Source organism: Aquila chrysaetos, chromosome 1 (genome assembly GCF_900496995.4).
Source record: "Aquila chrysaetos chrysaetos chromosome 1, bAquChr1.4, whole genome shotgun sequence".
Lineage (NCBI taxonomy): Eukaryota > Metazoa > Chordata > Aves > Accipitriformes > Accipitridae > Aquila > Aquila chrysaetos.
The window spans coordinates 74,435,252-74,449,803 of record NC_044004.1 but is presented as its reverse complement, the minus strand read 5'-3'; positions in this window follow the sequence as shown (position 1 = coordinate 74,449,803).

The following is a 14,552-nucleotide window of genomic DNA, read 5'->3' as shown; positions in this document are numbered from 1 at the left end:
AAACAGGAAACATCCTTATTAAACACCATTGTTCAAAAAGGATTGGTGGACTTTCAACATTTTCATTCAGCCGTGAGGTAAAATTTTTTTTCACTGACAGTATTTCAAGAGAATGGCATATTGAGCCTTTTCCCCGACAATGTCTCTGCATACTCTGTATTATCTACTGTCCTGCTTCCCGGGGTATTCTTTTATTGAATACATTAATAACAAGAATAGAACAGACACATTTAGCTTAAGTTTTGTTTTCAAATATGATAGTTCTTAGTTTATTTTCTTTCCCCTCTCCTTAGAGTCTCCTTCCTTCTCCCCATTTTTTTGAGCAACAGCACTATATTGTGCCATTGCTGTTTGTTCATCTCAAAAATAATGGCTTGACGGACTTTCCATTGGCCAGGCACTAAAAGAAAATACTGTAAATCTATCTTTAAAATTAGGGAGATACTTAAAATACCATTATTATTTCCTCTTACATCTAAGTAAGGGAGGCAAATGAGTTAGTTGAAAGCATCACTAGGCTAATGTAGCCATATTGAAATAATGCTAAAGACTGGAAATGTTCAATGAGAATGTACAAAATACTTTTTGCAAGTTTAGACTATGATAATATGGTCTATGGTTGTGTTTGTAAGCGTTTGGAAGAGCTGGTTCTAATTCTGAGCTTCTAGGTTCTTGGTGGCATTTTAGTTTCTATTAAGAATTATGTGAATGTCTCATTTGTTGTATATCTCTTAATATATTTCTGAACTATTTATAAAATGTGATTTTGTGTTTGCGCTTCTTTAAGACGGCTTGGATGCATGAGGCTGGATCATGCAACCTGTTCATATAAGATACAGCATTTGCTTTGAATTTGAATATCATACACGAGAGCGCAATTTTTCTGTGCGAGTTTGAACCAAAGAAAGTATATTTCCCTATATCAAAGGATTAAATTGATTGCAAAGTTAGTATCTTCTAAAGTGGCATTTATGATCTTATTCTTTTATCACTTTCAAACATATTTGTGCCACTATCTTTTGTTGTATGGTTATAATCCATCAATGAAACCAAATTAGGAAATTACTAAGGCCATTCCCCTTCAATTTGATCTGCAGTGGGTCAAATTTATAACGAATAGTGTTTTGCAAGGAAGTGGTGGTTTAAAGTCCATAGAAAAGCAATTTAGCTAATGCTGCTCAATTCAAGATGTGGGAGTTATATGGTACAATTTTTAATTGCTTTATTTAATGAACTAATACAAAGAGACCCTGGAAGCTAATAAATGAAATACGTTTATTTAAATATGTTTATTTATATGTATTCTGCTTTGCTTAAATATGAATTAACAACCTTCCTTGTCGTATTATGGGTTTTGTTCTTTTAGATGAAGTAAAAGAAATTAATTCTTTGAAGTAGATGCAGAGTTTAAGTACAAGTCAAATACTTATGGATAAAGGTAAATCCCTTATAATAAGAAATACTTAGAAATGCTTACTTCAAAATAACTTTTATAGTGATATTATGAAGGAATAATAAAGTATATGAAATAAAATTGATTAACAGTAAAAATACACAAATTTATTTTAAATATCAGGAAATATTTTTTAAGACAACTAACAAAGCATATAAATTGCTATGTCAAGAAAAAAAGTGTTTTCTTTGCATCAACATGTTTCTCATTTATTGGGTAGCCAGTTTCATATCATGTCACCTGCTAATGTCAAATACATGCAGTATTAAGACTTAAGGTCTTCAGCATGGCTATGCGATCCTTTCTTTAATGGGAACTTACCGAGTAAACTTAATATTCCCCTTGGGATAAATGAGTGTAAATCTGAGCAGCCCTGCCTGGTTGGGCAGGTCATCTGTATTGTTGTCTTCTTGTGCTGGAGATACTCCTGAAAAGTATTCAAACGTGATCAGTCACTGGGAAGTGGAAGATACCAACGTATCTGGAATACAGGCAGGTCTGGGTAAGATTTGCTTGTTAGCCCTGCTCTGGACATCTTTCTACCACTAGAAAAAATGTCTTTAGGTAGTTTGTGCTGTGTTTGTACCTGTTTTTCGATCGCATATGGGTGAGGGAAGAACCTTTGCAACTGATACAGAAAGGCTAGAAATGGCATTACCTACATAGCCTTACCGAATTCTGCAAGCGCTTATGCATATGAAGAGCTATTGATAGTCTTCAGTTCAATGGAACAATACAATTATGCGCTTAACTTGTGTGTGTTAACTTAGCGGGCCCAGGTCCACAAACGTCAGGAAAATGATCAATTTCCTTGTTTGTATTTTATATATCTTTATTGTAAAGCACAAAGAAAATACTTTGGTTACACTGGAAGTAGGGACTGAGTGGGGGGAGAAGTTAAGTGTGGGGTACCTTCCCCACAATTTGCATACAGCACTCCTCAAGCTAGGCTCTGGACAAAACACATGCAAGGAAAACCCTTTTCTTGGTTAAAAAAAACAAACAAACAAAAAATTAAAAACTGTGCAAATCTCCCTTTCTTAAGACTTTAATTGAGGAGCTATTAAAGTTTTAATACTGTTAAAATTTTAGTAGCCCTGGTATACATGATATGGTGTAAACAATATGCTGTAGTCATTATTACAGTGGTTTGATAGGCATTATTTTATCATTTATTAGTGGCATTTTTTCAGTTTTTTTTGCTTAATTCTCTATGATGCTTTTGATACTTCTTCTACATAGAATTTCCGTTGGAGAACAAAATTTTCAGAGTCTATGCAGCCTAATTTGCGAAGGCCAAAATCTTACTGCCATAGCACATCTGGGTGATTGGAGTTGGGTATGTATTTTAGTACCTTGTGCATCAGGATCTGTGTAGATAGAATTTGCCATAGAGCTTGGCAGAAAGAATTGGACAGTTGAATTATATGAACCTGGTGTGATTTAATCACTGTTCAGTTGCCAGAAAACCATTGTTCTTAGCAGATGACTATGCTCACCAATAGATCTGAATTTGTCTGTAAGCTGGTATGGATGGTCTTGTTTTGGAAATCCAGCTAACAGTAAACAGCTGTTCAGGCCCCACTGCAATTTCCCAACAAAACACACAGAACTTTATTGTTCCTTCAAGACTTCTCAGCTGGATGAATTTATGCCATAAATTAATAACTGCAGGCATCCATGCTTGTACCACAGTCACTGTGAATAATTGATAGTGCTTACAAGTTTTGATGATTTAGTATCTGGGCAGGCAAATACGCAGAATGTCATATGTTTTTTAGGCAAAGATTTATTTAAAGACTGAAATTTATCTGGCTCTTCGAAATGATAAATTCGCTACAAAAATATTTTAACAAAGCATTGTTTGTCTTTCTCTGTATTGAGTGTACTAGCATATTCTAAAAGCACAGTCATTCCAGTAGCAGAAAGCACTTTAAGTAAACACTATGAAATTAATATAATCTTGTAACAGGATCCCTTGTACGCCAGCTCCAGTGTTCAATCAGGTATGTGGGGGTTTAAGATCCAAGTAGTTCGTGTTGCTCTCTGGTTGACTTTCCACAAACTATATGCCATTTGTTGTGCATTACTTCTACTTACTGGTTCTCTTATCTGCAAAAATACATATTCAGGTACAAGTGCCCTGCAGTTATTCTCCTAGGAAGAAGGATTGCTTCCACTCAATAATGCAATAGTCACCAACTCTTTGGAGCCCACCAAAACTGCTGTTATTAACCTTAGGGTTTTTTACTTGTAGTTTAAACATAAACTTGACCTATTGAGCAGAGATGACTGTTCAATATTACCCAATAACAGTGAGGTTAGTTTGGGGAACTAAAGTATTGCTTAACAGTGTTGGGATTCACCTAAGCTGCATCTCCCACAATTTCCTTATGCATACTCTGCACCAGGCTCCAGTGCAGTGCCTAGTTTTATCTATAGGAATGGTCTCCCTTTCTTTCTCTTTTGGTTTTGTTTGTTTGTTTGTTTGTTTTTAAGTGTATTTATGTGCCTTGCACATAAATGTCTCTGAAGATGAATGGGAGTGGTTTTCTGATGGTATGCAGAAAATATTAGGCAAGGTTACTTAGTCTGCTTCCTCCTAGCTGAGCTAAATCCCATTTGTCCCATAGGTTTCCTGAGATGGAGTGAATTTTCATTTTCCACTTTCAGCTTTTTATTCCCAGTCTTGGCCATGATTCTACTAGCAGTAGTCTAAGACATTATTGAAAGCACCACATCACAAAAAATGTGCTGGTTAAAGCCCAAAGGTTACTTGTACACTTATGCTTCAGTACTTTTTCTGATGAAAAAAGCTAATGAAACATTAACTTTAAAATAGAAAGTCTCCTGGTTAGACAAATTATAATATAGTTTTGGAGGGAAGAAATTACTGTTCTCTGTCAGCATTTCTACTTGAAAGGCATTATGGCAATCAGTGTTTCCCATATCTGCCAGCCATCATGGTTCTGAGAGTCTGAATATTCTGCAGATAAGATGTTTCTGTATAATGTTTACTTTGTTTTGCAGCTGTGGTACAAAAGGAAGCTTGAAAAATGTCTTCCTTTTGCAATTTGCTTTCATTTATTTTGTTTACATTTGTTAAATAATGCTAAATTTACAGTTCATTTTTTTTAAATGCTACTACTTTCCAAAGGGAAAAAACTAATGGTGGGAATGTGTTTTCAGCTCTGATTTCTCAGAGAGCCAGAAAAAGAAAATGGCCTGTTTCGGTAATCAAAATAGTGCTTGCTTTGATGAAGCAACAGGGACTACGTATGAAAAATGATTAAAACAGATTTTGAAAGCAAACAAACAAAAAGAAGGCTGAAAAAAAATGTGTTCTTGTCACTAGGTAGCTTGAGTTCAATTTGTTAAAATACTTTCTAGCATAAGGAAAGTGCAGGAAAACTGAGTTAATGTTCTAATTAGAAGCCTTGTCACTTATCTGGGAAAAATCATCTTTTACTTGAAAGATGATTTCATGACCAGAAGCTACATCCAGGTTAAAAGCCATCTGGATTAACAGAACAAAGACTTTGCTTCTGTTTACAGGCTTGGTGCTCGGCTCGAGCAATTGATGAAAGATCAACGTTAATAAGCAATCTTCTGACAGGAAACTGTACAGCAAGGTATTGAGTGCCAGTCAAGATCTGGTTTATACAAAAACACTGAGGCATAAGAATTATTTTAAAATGGTAGCAAAAAAAAGAAAAAAACCCAACTGAATGATATGAGTGTCCTCCCGTGTCCCAGTTCTCATGAATTGTTCTAATAATGTTTTTAGGAATTGGTAGGTATGTCTAAAATAAATGAACAGAGCACACAGCCGACAGCTAAGAGGGAAAGAAGTATTTGCTTTTACTGCCTGTTGCCAAAGACTTCACCGTGGCACTTTAAGGTTGAATGTGCTCCTGTAACAGCCATCATTAGAGTGTGGATGTATCATAGAATCACAGAGTGGTTTGGGTGGGAAAGAACCTTTAAAGATCATCTAGTCCAACGCCCTGCCACGGGCAGGGACACCTTCCACTAGACCAGGTTGCTCAAAGCCCCATCCAACCTGGCCTTGAACACTGCCAGGGATGGGGCATCCACAGCTTCTCTGGGTAACCTGTTCCATCTGTATCTCACCATACTTGTCATAAAAAATGTCTTCCTTACAGCCAATCTAAATCTACCTTCTTTCAGTTTAAAACAGTTGCTCCTTGTCCTGTTACTACAAACCTCGGTAAAAAGCATCTGTCTGTCTTATAAGCCCCCTTTAAGTACTGAAAGGCAGCAATAAGGTCTCCCCGGAGCCTTCTCTTCTCCAGGCTGAACAACCCCAACTCTCTCAGCCTGTCTTCACAAGAGAGGTGCTCCAGCCCTCTGACCATTTTCGTGGCCCTCCTCTGGACCTGCTCCAACAAATCCATTTCTGTCTTGTGCTGGAGGACCCAGAGCTGGATGCAGTACTCCAGGTGGGGTCTCACCAGAGTGGAGTAGAGGGGGAGAATCACATATTTAGAGAAGACGTGCTAAGACTAGGACTGAGATCTGATGTTGATTGGAGCTTTATATATGTCACAGGTGAATAGACAGAGAGATTAGGTAGGGTTGGGGATTATCTGCAATAATGAAGAACTCTGGCCATCTTGTCACACAGCTGTTCCTCTCAAATATTCCTCAGAAACTTCAGGGAGACAATATGTTTAAAAAGTGATGGTACCAGATAACTCAGTTTCCTAATCACCCACTTTTCCTCATCCCTTCAATGGTAATATTTGAGACTTGATTAAAAAAAAAAAAAATTAAAGAACTTTATAATGAATATAAAGTATATATGCTAATGCAGAGCTGTAATAGTGCAAGACTCAAAATGGCAATAAAGGGGCTGGAGAAATTGTTTAAAAGAGCAATTTAGACTGAGGCTACGTGGACTGTGCCTCCACAGTTGAAGAGAGCAGAGAAGTCAGCAAAAGCAGTAGAACAGACTGTCTGGAGAAGGATGTACATTTTTTGAAATAAATTTACTTTGTGGATATCACAAAGTAAAGACCTCGCTTATGTTTATAGACTGAAGAAAGGATCTCAATTTGAGCTGATCAAGAGCTAATCAGATCAATGAGCCAGTCCAAGAATTGCATACTGAATTGAACTGGCTGCTCAAGCAAGCAGCTGTGTACTTGTGGTACAAGAGCTACATGCTTCAGTAAAAGCCTTCCTAACATCATATAAAGTTAGCCAAGTACCTTATTTCAAGAGAAGAGTCTGTATCTGCAATCCAGAGAGAGAGTTAGCTCTGTTGCTTGCAATTAATAGACTGCATCACTTGCATGGGCACCTGGAACAGACAGTAGATCATATTTTCATATCAAGAGCAGAAAATAACCTTTATCTGGTCATAAATTGATATCCCAGTGCTCAGATACTTGTGTTTCAGTGTTTGTCAAAGTACATAAAGGTCCTATATTTGACTCAGTCAAACTAAAAGCCTTTATTAGAAAATCATCTGATCTACTATCTTTTATTAACTTAAGGAAACTCTTATAATAAGTCACTGACAGTTATTCTTTTGTACAGATGACTGCTTTAAGTAAGTATGTGTCATATGTAATAAAGTGTTGCCGAAGGTTGTCTCATGAGGTAATTTTTGCTATCTTTATTTCACTGGTTACCGAAAAGATTGTATGATATGTTCTTTGGGTCAAGGTATGCAGACTGCAAGATTTCTGGATACATGGGGCAACTATCCAAAGCTTGTGAACTTCAAGGGGAAAAAAAACCTCCTTCTGGTGTTAACCTACTTCTTAACCTCTCAGATGAATCTGAAGGGCTATAGATGATAATTCTTGTTACATAAAGATGTCATGTGGGTGTTACTGGGGAAGAAGAAAAGCGTGTGGTTTGTGTGTACCTATGTGTGTAAAGTTACACATGCATGTTGATGTGGGGATGTTTTGAAGGAAGAATGGTTGCTGAAACTAGAAGCCTGGTATGTGTCTAGTATGTATTCCTAGAGAAAAGCAGACAGAAGCCAGATACCTTCATTGCATATACGCTAATATGATTTAGTTTGCAATGACCCTCTGAAATTAACCTAGCCTTCTTCTTTAATAGGGATATGATTAATATTGTGTTACCTGCATCTGTCATTGTTTTGCAGCAGGTGCAGCAGATAGTGGTTTAGTCAGTGGGAATCCTAAGAAGGTGTTTGTAAGGCAAACACTATAGTGACAAGCTCCCTGCATTCCTCCCCAGTTAAGATATGATGCTCAGAGAGGTCTGGTATCCCAGTACCTATCCCACTTTGGAAATAATCCACCAGGCAGATGAGGGAACTGAGCTTTTTATTATCCTGTTGGAATATATGCAGTGAGATGTAAAGCAGTGGATACTGAAGCTGTGTAGATAACTGCTGCTGTCACCTGAATTACCAGTTACAATCAAAGCTTTTGAGATATTCATCCCAGTACCCTGAAAAGGCCTTCCCCGCAAATGGGCGTCTGTGTCAAAAGACACTGGGGCACCTTTAGATTATCCCACAGGGTTTTTTTTCCCCTCAATCAGTATGAATTTACCCCTAGAAGCTAGATAAAGACTTAAGATAGTGACTGACATCACTACTCATAGTAATAATTTTCACAAACAACCCTTCCCTGTTAATCTCATGTTTTGGGTTTGTGTGGCGGGGTTTTGGTGGCGGGGTAGGGGCTGCAGGGGTGGTTCCTGGGAGAAGCTGCCAGAAGCTTCCCCGGCTCCGAGTCGGACCCGCCGCTGGCCCAGGCCGGGCCCATCAGCAATGGTGGCAGCGCCTCTGGGAGAACAGAGTTAAGAAGGGGAACCTGCAGTGGGTGGTGGGATTGGAATGTGAGAGGAACAGCTCTGCAGACACCGAGGTCAGAGAAGGAGGGGAGGAGGAGCGGGGGAGGAGGGGATGCCCCCGCAGCCCGCGGTGAGACGGCAGGCTGGTCCCCCCCAGCCCATGGAGGGGAGCGGGGGAGCAGATGCCCACCTGCAGCCAGGGGAGAGAGGAGCCCATGCCGGAGCAGGTGGGTGCCCTCCAAGATGGCCATGACTTCGTGGGAAAGCCCGCACTGGAGCAGGCCGTGCCTGAAGGACTGCAGTCCATGGAAGGGACCCACGCTGGAGCAGTTTGTGAAGAACTGCAGCCCGTGGGAAGGACCCATGCTGGAGCAGTTCATGGAGGACTGTCTCCTGTGGGACCCACGCTGGAGCAGGGGAAGAGTGTGAGCAGTTCTGCCCCTGAGGAGGAAGGAGCGGCAGAGACAACGTGTGATGAACTGACCCCAACCCCCATTCCCCATCCCCCTGCGCTGCTGAGCGGGGAGGAGGTAGAGAACTTGGGAGTAAAGTTAAGCCCAGGAAGAAGGGAGGGGTGGGGGGAAGGTGGTTTAAGATTTGGTTTTACTTCTCATGATCCTGTTTTGATTTGATTGGTAGTAAATTAAACTGATTTTGTTTTTTTTTTTTTCCCAAATTGAGTCTAGGTTTTGCCCGTGACTGTAACTGGTGAGTGATCCCTCTCCTTCCTTGTCTCGACGCACGAGCTTTTCTTCGTATTTTCTTCTCCCTGTCCCACCAGGGGGGAGGACTGAGCGAGCGGCCAAGTGGTGCTCTGTTGCCAGCTGGGCTTAACCCTGACACCACATTTGGTAGCTGTAGCTAGGTAATCTCTGCAACATGCATCTCTCAGGCTGTTCAAATTGTTTGTATGCCATTTTAAGACATCATCCATGCACAAGATTCATTCTAGTATTCTTCACCACCTCATTCTCTGCTCCTCACTGGACCTCTCCGTGGCTGATTTCCCTGTGCTCTCTGTATTTTCTGTGCCAGTATCCAGCAGAGGTGTGTCCATAATCATCTCTAAGGTGAGATAGATGAGTATCAGCTTTTTCCCATCTGAATTATCCATATTATGTGCAGATCATTGTATTTAAAATAAATTAATGTTCTATTGAATACATTTTTATTCAATGGTTCTTTTCTTAATTGCTGTCTGAAAAAGGAAGAAAAAGAGTATGAAATGAAATATGGCTAGAGATGCATGTGTATGTTCCAATTAAGATCTGTTAGGATCTGTTAAGATACTGCTTATTATTAGCCAATGTGTGGATAATGAACATGTATTTGCTCCAATGAAATAGTGCTGAAAGATTTAATCTTCTATTTAATATTTATTTCAAGATCTTTGCACATAGTCACATCCTACAGAATAGAAGGGAAGAGTTTGATCTCTCTAACTCTGGATTGCAATGTGGCAGTGAGGAAATCTGGGTGGGGAACAGAAATTGAATGTCATGGAGGATTTCAGGACAGATCTTTAACAAATCCTGAAATTCTATGCAAAAACTACCTTGGAAGGGGGGTAGTCCATGCAGTTCTCCATATAGTCTGCCAGAGAGCAAGGTAGGCTGATAAACAGAAAGTCAAGATGCATTTGGATCGGAGATACACCTGCTTTCCAAAAAATTTGCTGAGTCCAAGTTGATTTTAACACCTGGCAGTGGTATCAGTTTAGGATGTGCCTCTACCAATGCTCTAGTTCACTTTAGCGATGCACTCTTACAGTGTATCTATCTCGGTCACATCCACTTAAGCGTGCTTTGGTAAATATCTAGGAGTGGCCTTGGAGAGCACAGCCTGTATTCTTGGCATATGGAAGTAAAATAAAAGATGTGCTCCCCAAGTGCGCTTTATAACTGTCAGCCCCTACTAGGCAACCATTCTAACATAACTAGGCTGCCCAGAAGTAAAATCTGCCAAAAAGCTTGAAGTGAGGCCATCAGCTCCTTGCACAGTGACTTTTTTTTGCTCTAGAGATCCGCTTCTGTATGCGGACTTAGCCTTAATACAGCGCAAGCAGCCTTCCTTCACTGGACGCTGCTACAAGCCCATTCCAGAGCAGACAGCAGCCTACTAGTTATGCTGCGTGATGGTGTATGGCTGGAATATTTGTCACTGCTTGTATTTACTCTGCTGTGGATGGAGCTACTAAACAGAGCAGTCGGGGGACACATTTGGATCCATATAAAATTTTTAAAAGGCAAAGCCCAACACAATACTGAATTAAGTTTAAATAGATTTCTATTCAGATTCCACTAATCAGACTGAGAAGAACTTACCTATAACAAAATAGCATATCAGAACAATATAGCGTATCAGGAGGATAGATATTATTATTTATGTTTCATCTTCTTTAATGCCAAGATAGTGGAAAAAATATCTAGTATTTAGTTTACTGAGAATGTTCCAAAAATGCATATCAAGAGGAAATTAGTTTTTAAATGTTTTAATTTTTTAATTAATTTTATAATGTTGGTTAAAGGTTACTTCTTTTCCAGTTACCTTCTCATAACCCTTACCAAGCTTGATCAAGTGCACACATACAAATCTGTAGTTAGCTTTGTTTGAAATTTTCCCATGCAAGTAAACATTCTAAAAACATTTGAAGTAATAAAAAGTAATTATAAAACTGCTGCGGCATACAATGTGAAACTCTGTTTCATTCTTAGCTAATGTATTGTAGTATGAATGAATAGATCACTTCAGTTTTTAGAAATAGGTGGATTAAAGACTCTGTAGAGCTTCTGTTCCTGAGTATAGTTTGCAAGTCTACATTTATAAAATTTTCTAATGAATTATCAGACTATAATTGTTTGGGGGAATACAGTTTTTCAAATGTTAAAACCCATCAGAAGACATTTTTGACTAAGGCAATCCAAGTTGCAGCTCAAAAAGAATAGGGGAAGCTAATATATTTCTACAAAGTTCTAGCACTTGGAAAGAATAATTACCTGTGAGAGAGATTTCTAGGAGTGTGTGCATGAACCCTTCAAGATAAGCACTTCCTCCTTCAGGAGCTTCAAATAAAATAAAATAAAAAAAAAAAAAGAAAAAGAAAAAAGAAAAAATCCAGTTACAGAGGCAAACTCTCTTCCTCTCAGAAAGCTCTTTACAAAACCTACTAACTTTTCTCTCCTATCTGGATAGCTTTAAATCTATTCCTTTGACTGAACAAAATCCTACAAAAAACTCCAGCCTGTTCACGGGTGTTCAAAAGAGCCTTTGCTAAGCCAGAATGTCATAAATGAGTCTTGTCTTAGAGGCTCTGAATATGATTTAGGTGTCCTCTCTTTAGGCTGCAGTTTTCTCTAATGGAATTTCATATTATGTTGGGTTAACTGGGATGGATCACACTTGACAATACTCACCCTGCCAATTCTGCTAAGCTATGAAATTTAGATTGCTATGTGAAAGCAGCATTCTATCATGAAATTATTATACTATTATGTCTTTTTTTGTAAAATACTAACAAAAATATCAGGGGCTTTGCAGAAGAAAGTAATACTTGCAGAAGTGTTAAAGGAGACAATACTTTTAATATTTAATGAACAATAAAAAAAAATTTAAACAAGAAAGCAATATAGCTGTGCTGTTTGGGAAATATACTTGCATTTAGTTAACAAAGACTCTATCGTAAGGAAGAAAGAAATCATTCTATTTGGGAGAAAAAAAATCTAGTAGTTTTTGCACGCTTGGTTCAACTCAGGTTAATCTTTTTAGTGAGATGTGTTATTTTTCAGACACTGAGAGTATTGTAGCTATGTCATAAGCCATGTTACCTTAGCAATTACATTATAGAATGGTAGGATGTACTTCCCTAAGGTTTTGAAGAAAAGCTTCTCAGCAAGGCATCCACAATGGAAAAAAATACTCAATACTGCAATCACAATGGAGTCACAGGTAGCGACACTCCAGTGTGAACCGTGGCTCGTCTGCTTGCCTCAGCCTTTAAAATACACGAACGCCTGCTTCTGAAGTCCTAAATGCAAAGGCACAATATTTATGGCTCTGGTTTCGGGATCTCAAGCCTACCGCGGAGGCTGCGAGCGGCAGCGCGGCGGTTCCCCGAGGCATGTTTTCAGTGACAAAACGCTGCTTTGTGGCTCTGGTTCCCACTGGGTTTGTGAAAGGGGAAGGAAAAGGCACTTGCTGCAGTTACACCAACTTATATCAATACAAAGATGCCTTTTTAAGTGATCTCAGATACTGTATTGTGTCCCCTGAGATACTGAAAACACAGCAGTAGCTCTGTATGAAAGTATGGACTTCTGAAGAAAACTGTAGAGAAAGGAAGTGAAGTGACTTCAAAACCAGCTTGATGTTTGGGGTTTTGCATCTTCATTTGCTCTGCTTTTGCATGTATTGTAACCCGTAGTGGAAGTTAGTGGCCATGTTAACAGTTTGAATCCCTTTGCAGAAAAACAGAGTTTCCATCGATGTTCACTTCCCTTTCTCAGTTACAGAAGCAAGGTCAGCCCTTGCCCTTGTCCTCATCCCAGTTTAGGTTGCTATTATCCAGTGAATGGCATTTCATATTTTCACTGTGTAATGTAGTATCACGTCTTTATCATCGGCTTTTCTCTTCTCTCCGTCATCGTCGGGCTCAGTGCACGCACGTTATGTTTCTGAAATGAAGCCTTCAGCCTTTCCCTAACTATAAGCTGGGACTACTCAGATGAGCTTTCTAAGGAGCCTTAAACCTAATACTCCGCCTGGGTAACTGTATGCTTTCTGATCTGAATTTCATCCAAATTTGGCTTTCCATTGCTTGACTCTGTCCCACTGTGAATTCTAGTTCAGTGATTTTTAGTCCTAATGCATGCACCAACCGTGATGGGGACAAGGTTCAGTGGGACCCAGAGGAGGGATGCTGGCTCTTGTGGCTTACAGGGGCTCTGATCCGGAATTTTCCCGTTTGGCTTTACAGAAACTGTCGTGGAAAAGTCCATGATAGGAAACCAGGTCTGAATTACAGACATACACTCGTATAGCCTGAATCACTTTATCTTCACTGTTTTGGGGTTCCCTCACCCCCCACGCCCGTCTGCAGCTTATGTTGAGGATTAACAGTCTTCACTTTGAAGGGATAAAATAATGCTTACTGAGCTGTGCAATAGGGGATGCCTTTTAGTACTGTTTTTTAAATCAGGTATGGAACAATCATCAAAATCACGCAGCATTTCTAGTAAAAGATTTTGACCCAGGAATTTTAGTTCCACGTACTAACTGTGGCTAATATTTTTGTTTAATAGTGGACTAAATATTGCATTAAATGTTCTAATCTGTTAGCAAATAAACCACAGATACTCTAGAGTTCCTCTTTCACTTACTCATTTTAATTGCAGGTTGCAGACATGTGAAAATAATTGGGTGTAAATGACAGGTAAAAGATGAGTCAAAACCAATTTACGGGAGCAAGGTAAAGTCAATCTCAGATTTTGTGTCAGAATGTGGTAGATGTTACCGTAAGAAATCCTTCACTGATCGCCATATACTTAGTATGCATAGATATACTCACAAGTCTATACTTACGTACTCATAATGTAAATATACAGACCTATATAGATGACATACATGTAGCTTGCACACAGGTAACAGAAATAGGCTCATGCCCGGTTCCTAACTTGTATTGGTGAGCTGGCAGCACAGCGTTCCCCATGAAAATGTTGGCTCATGTGAAAGCACCACTCAGCACCTGGCATTCAGCGGCTGGCGCACTCAGGAGGTACCTTCTCAGACTATGGGTTTTTTGTTTACCTAAACACATATTCATGTCCAGGTGAATGATTTTTTTCCTCTCGTATCCTAGTATTGATGACAGGAGGCTTGCTTGCCCGTCTTTTGTATATTGGTATTCTTGGCAATCAATGAGCATTTTAAGAGGCAAGGAGAGACAATGTTTTTTCAAAGCACAGTGTTTCCTAAACAAAATAAACAAATGCAGGATCACTGCAGCATATTGACATGCAGTTGTACCACGCGTTGCACAGATGTGCAGATACTCTCCAAGCCAGCTGTGAACCAGCACCACTCCAGACGCCGTGCAACTCTGGCAGCATATACTCGATTCAAAGTAAATGTACTCTGTGTTTACTGTCCAGAGGAAGGGAAACCTACGGATCTTTTTTAAAGTGAATAAACCCTGATTTTTCTTTTCAAGGAAAGCATTGTTATACGAGAGAAAAGCCACTGATTATTTTTTGTTAGGCGCATTATAAAAGCAGCTCCTAACAGTGAATCTCTTGCT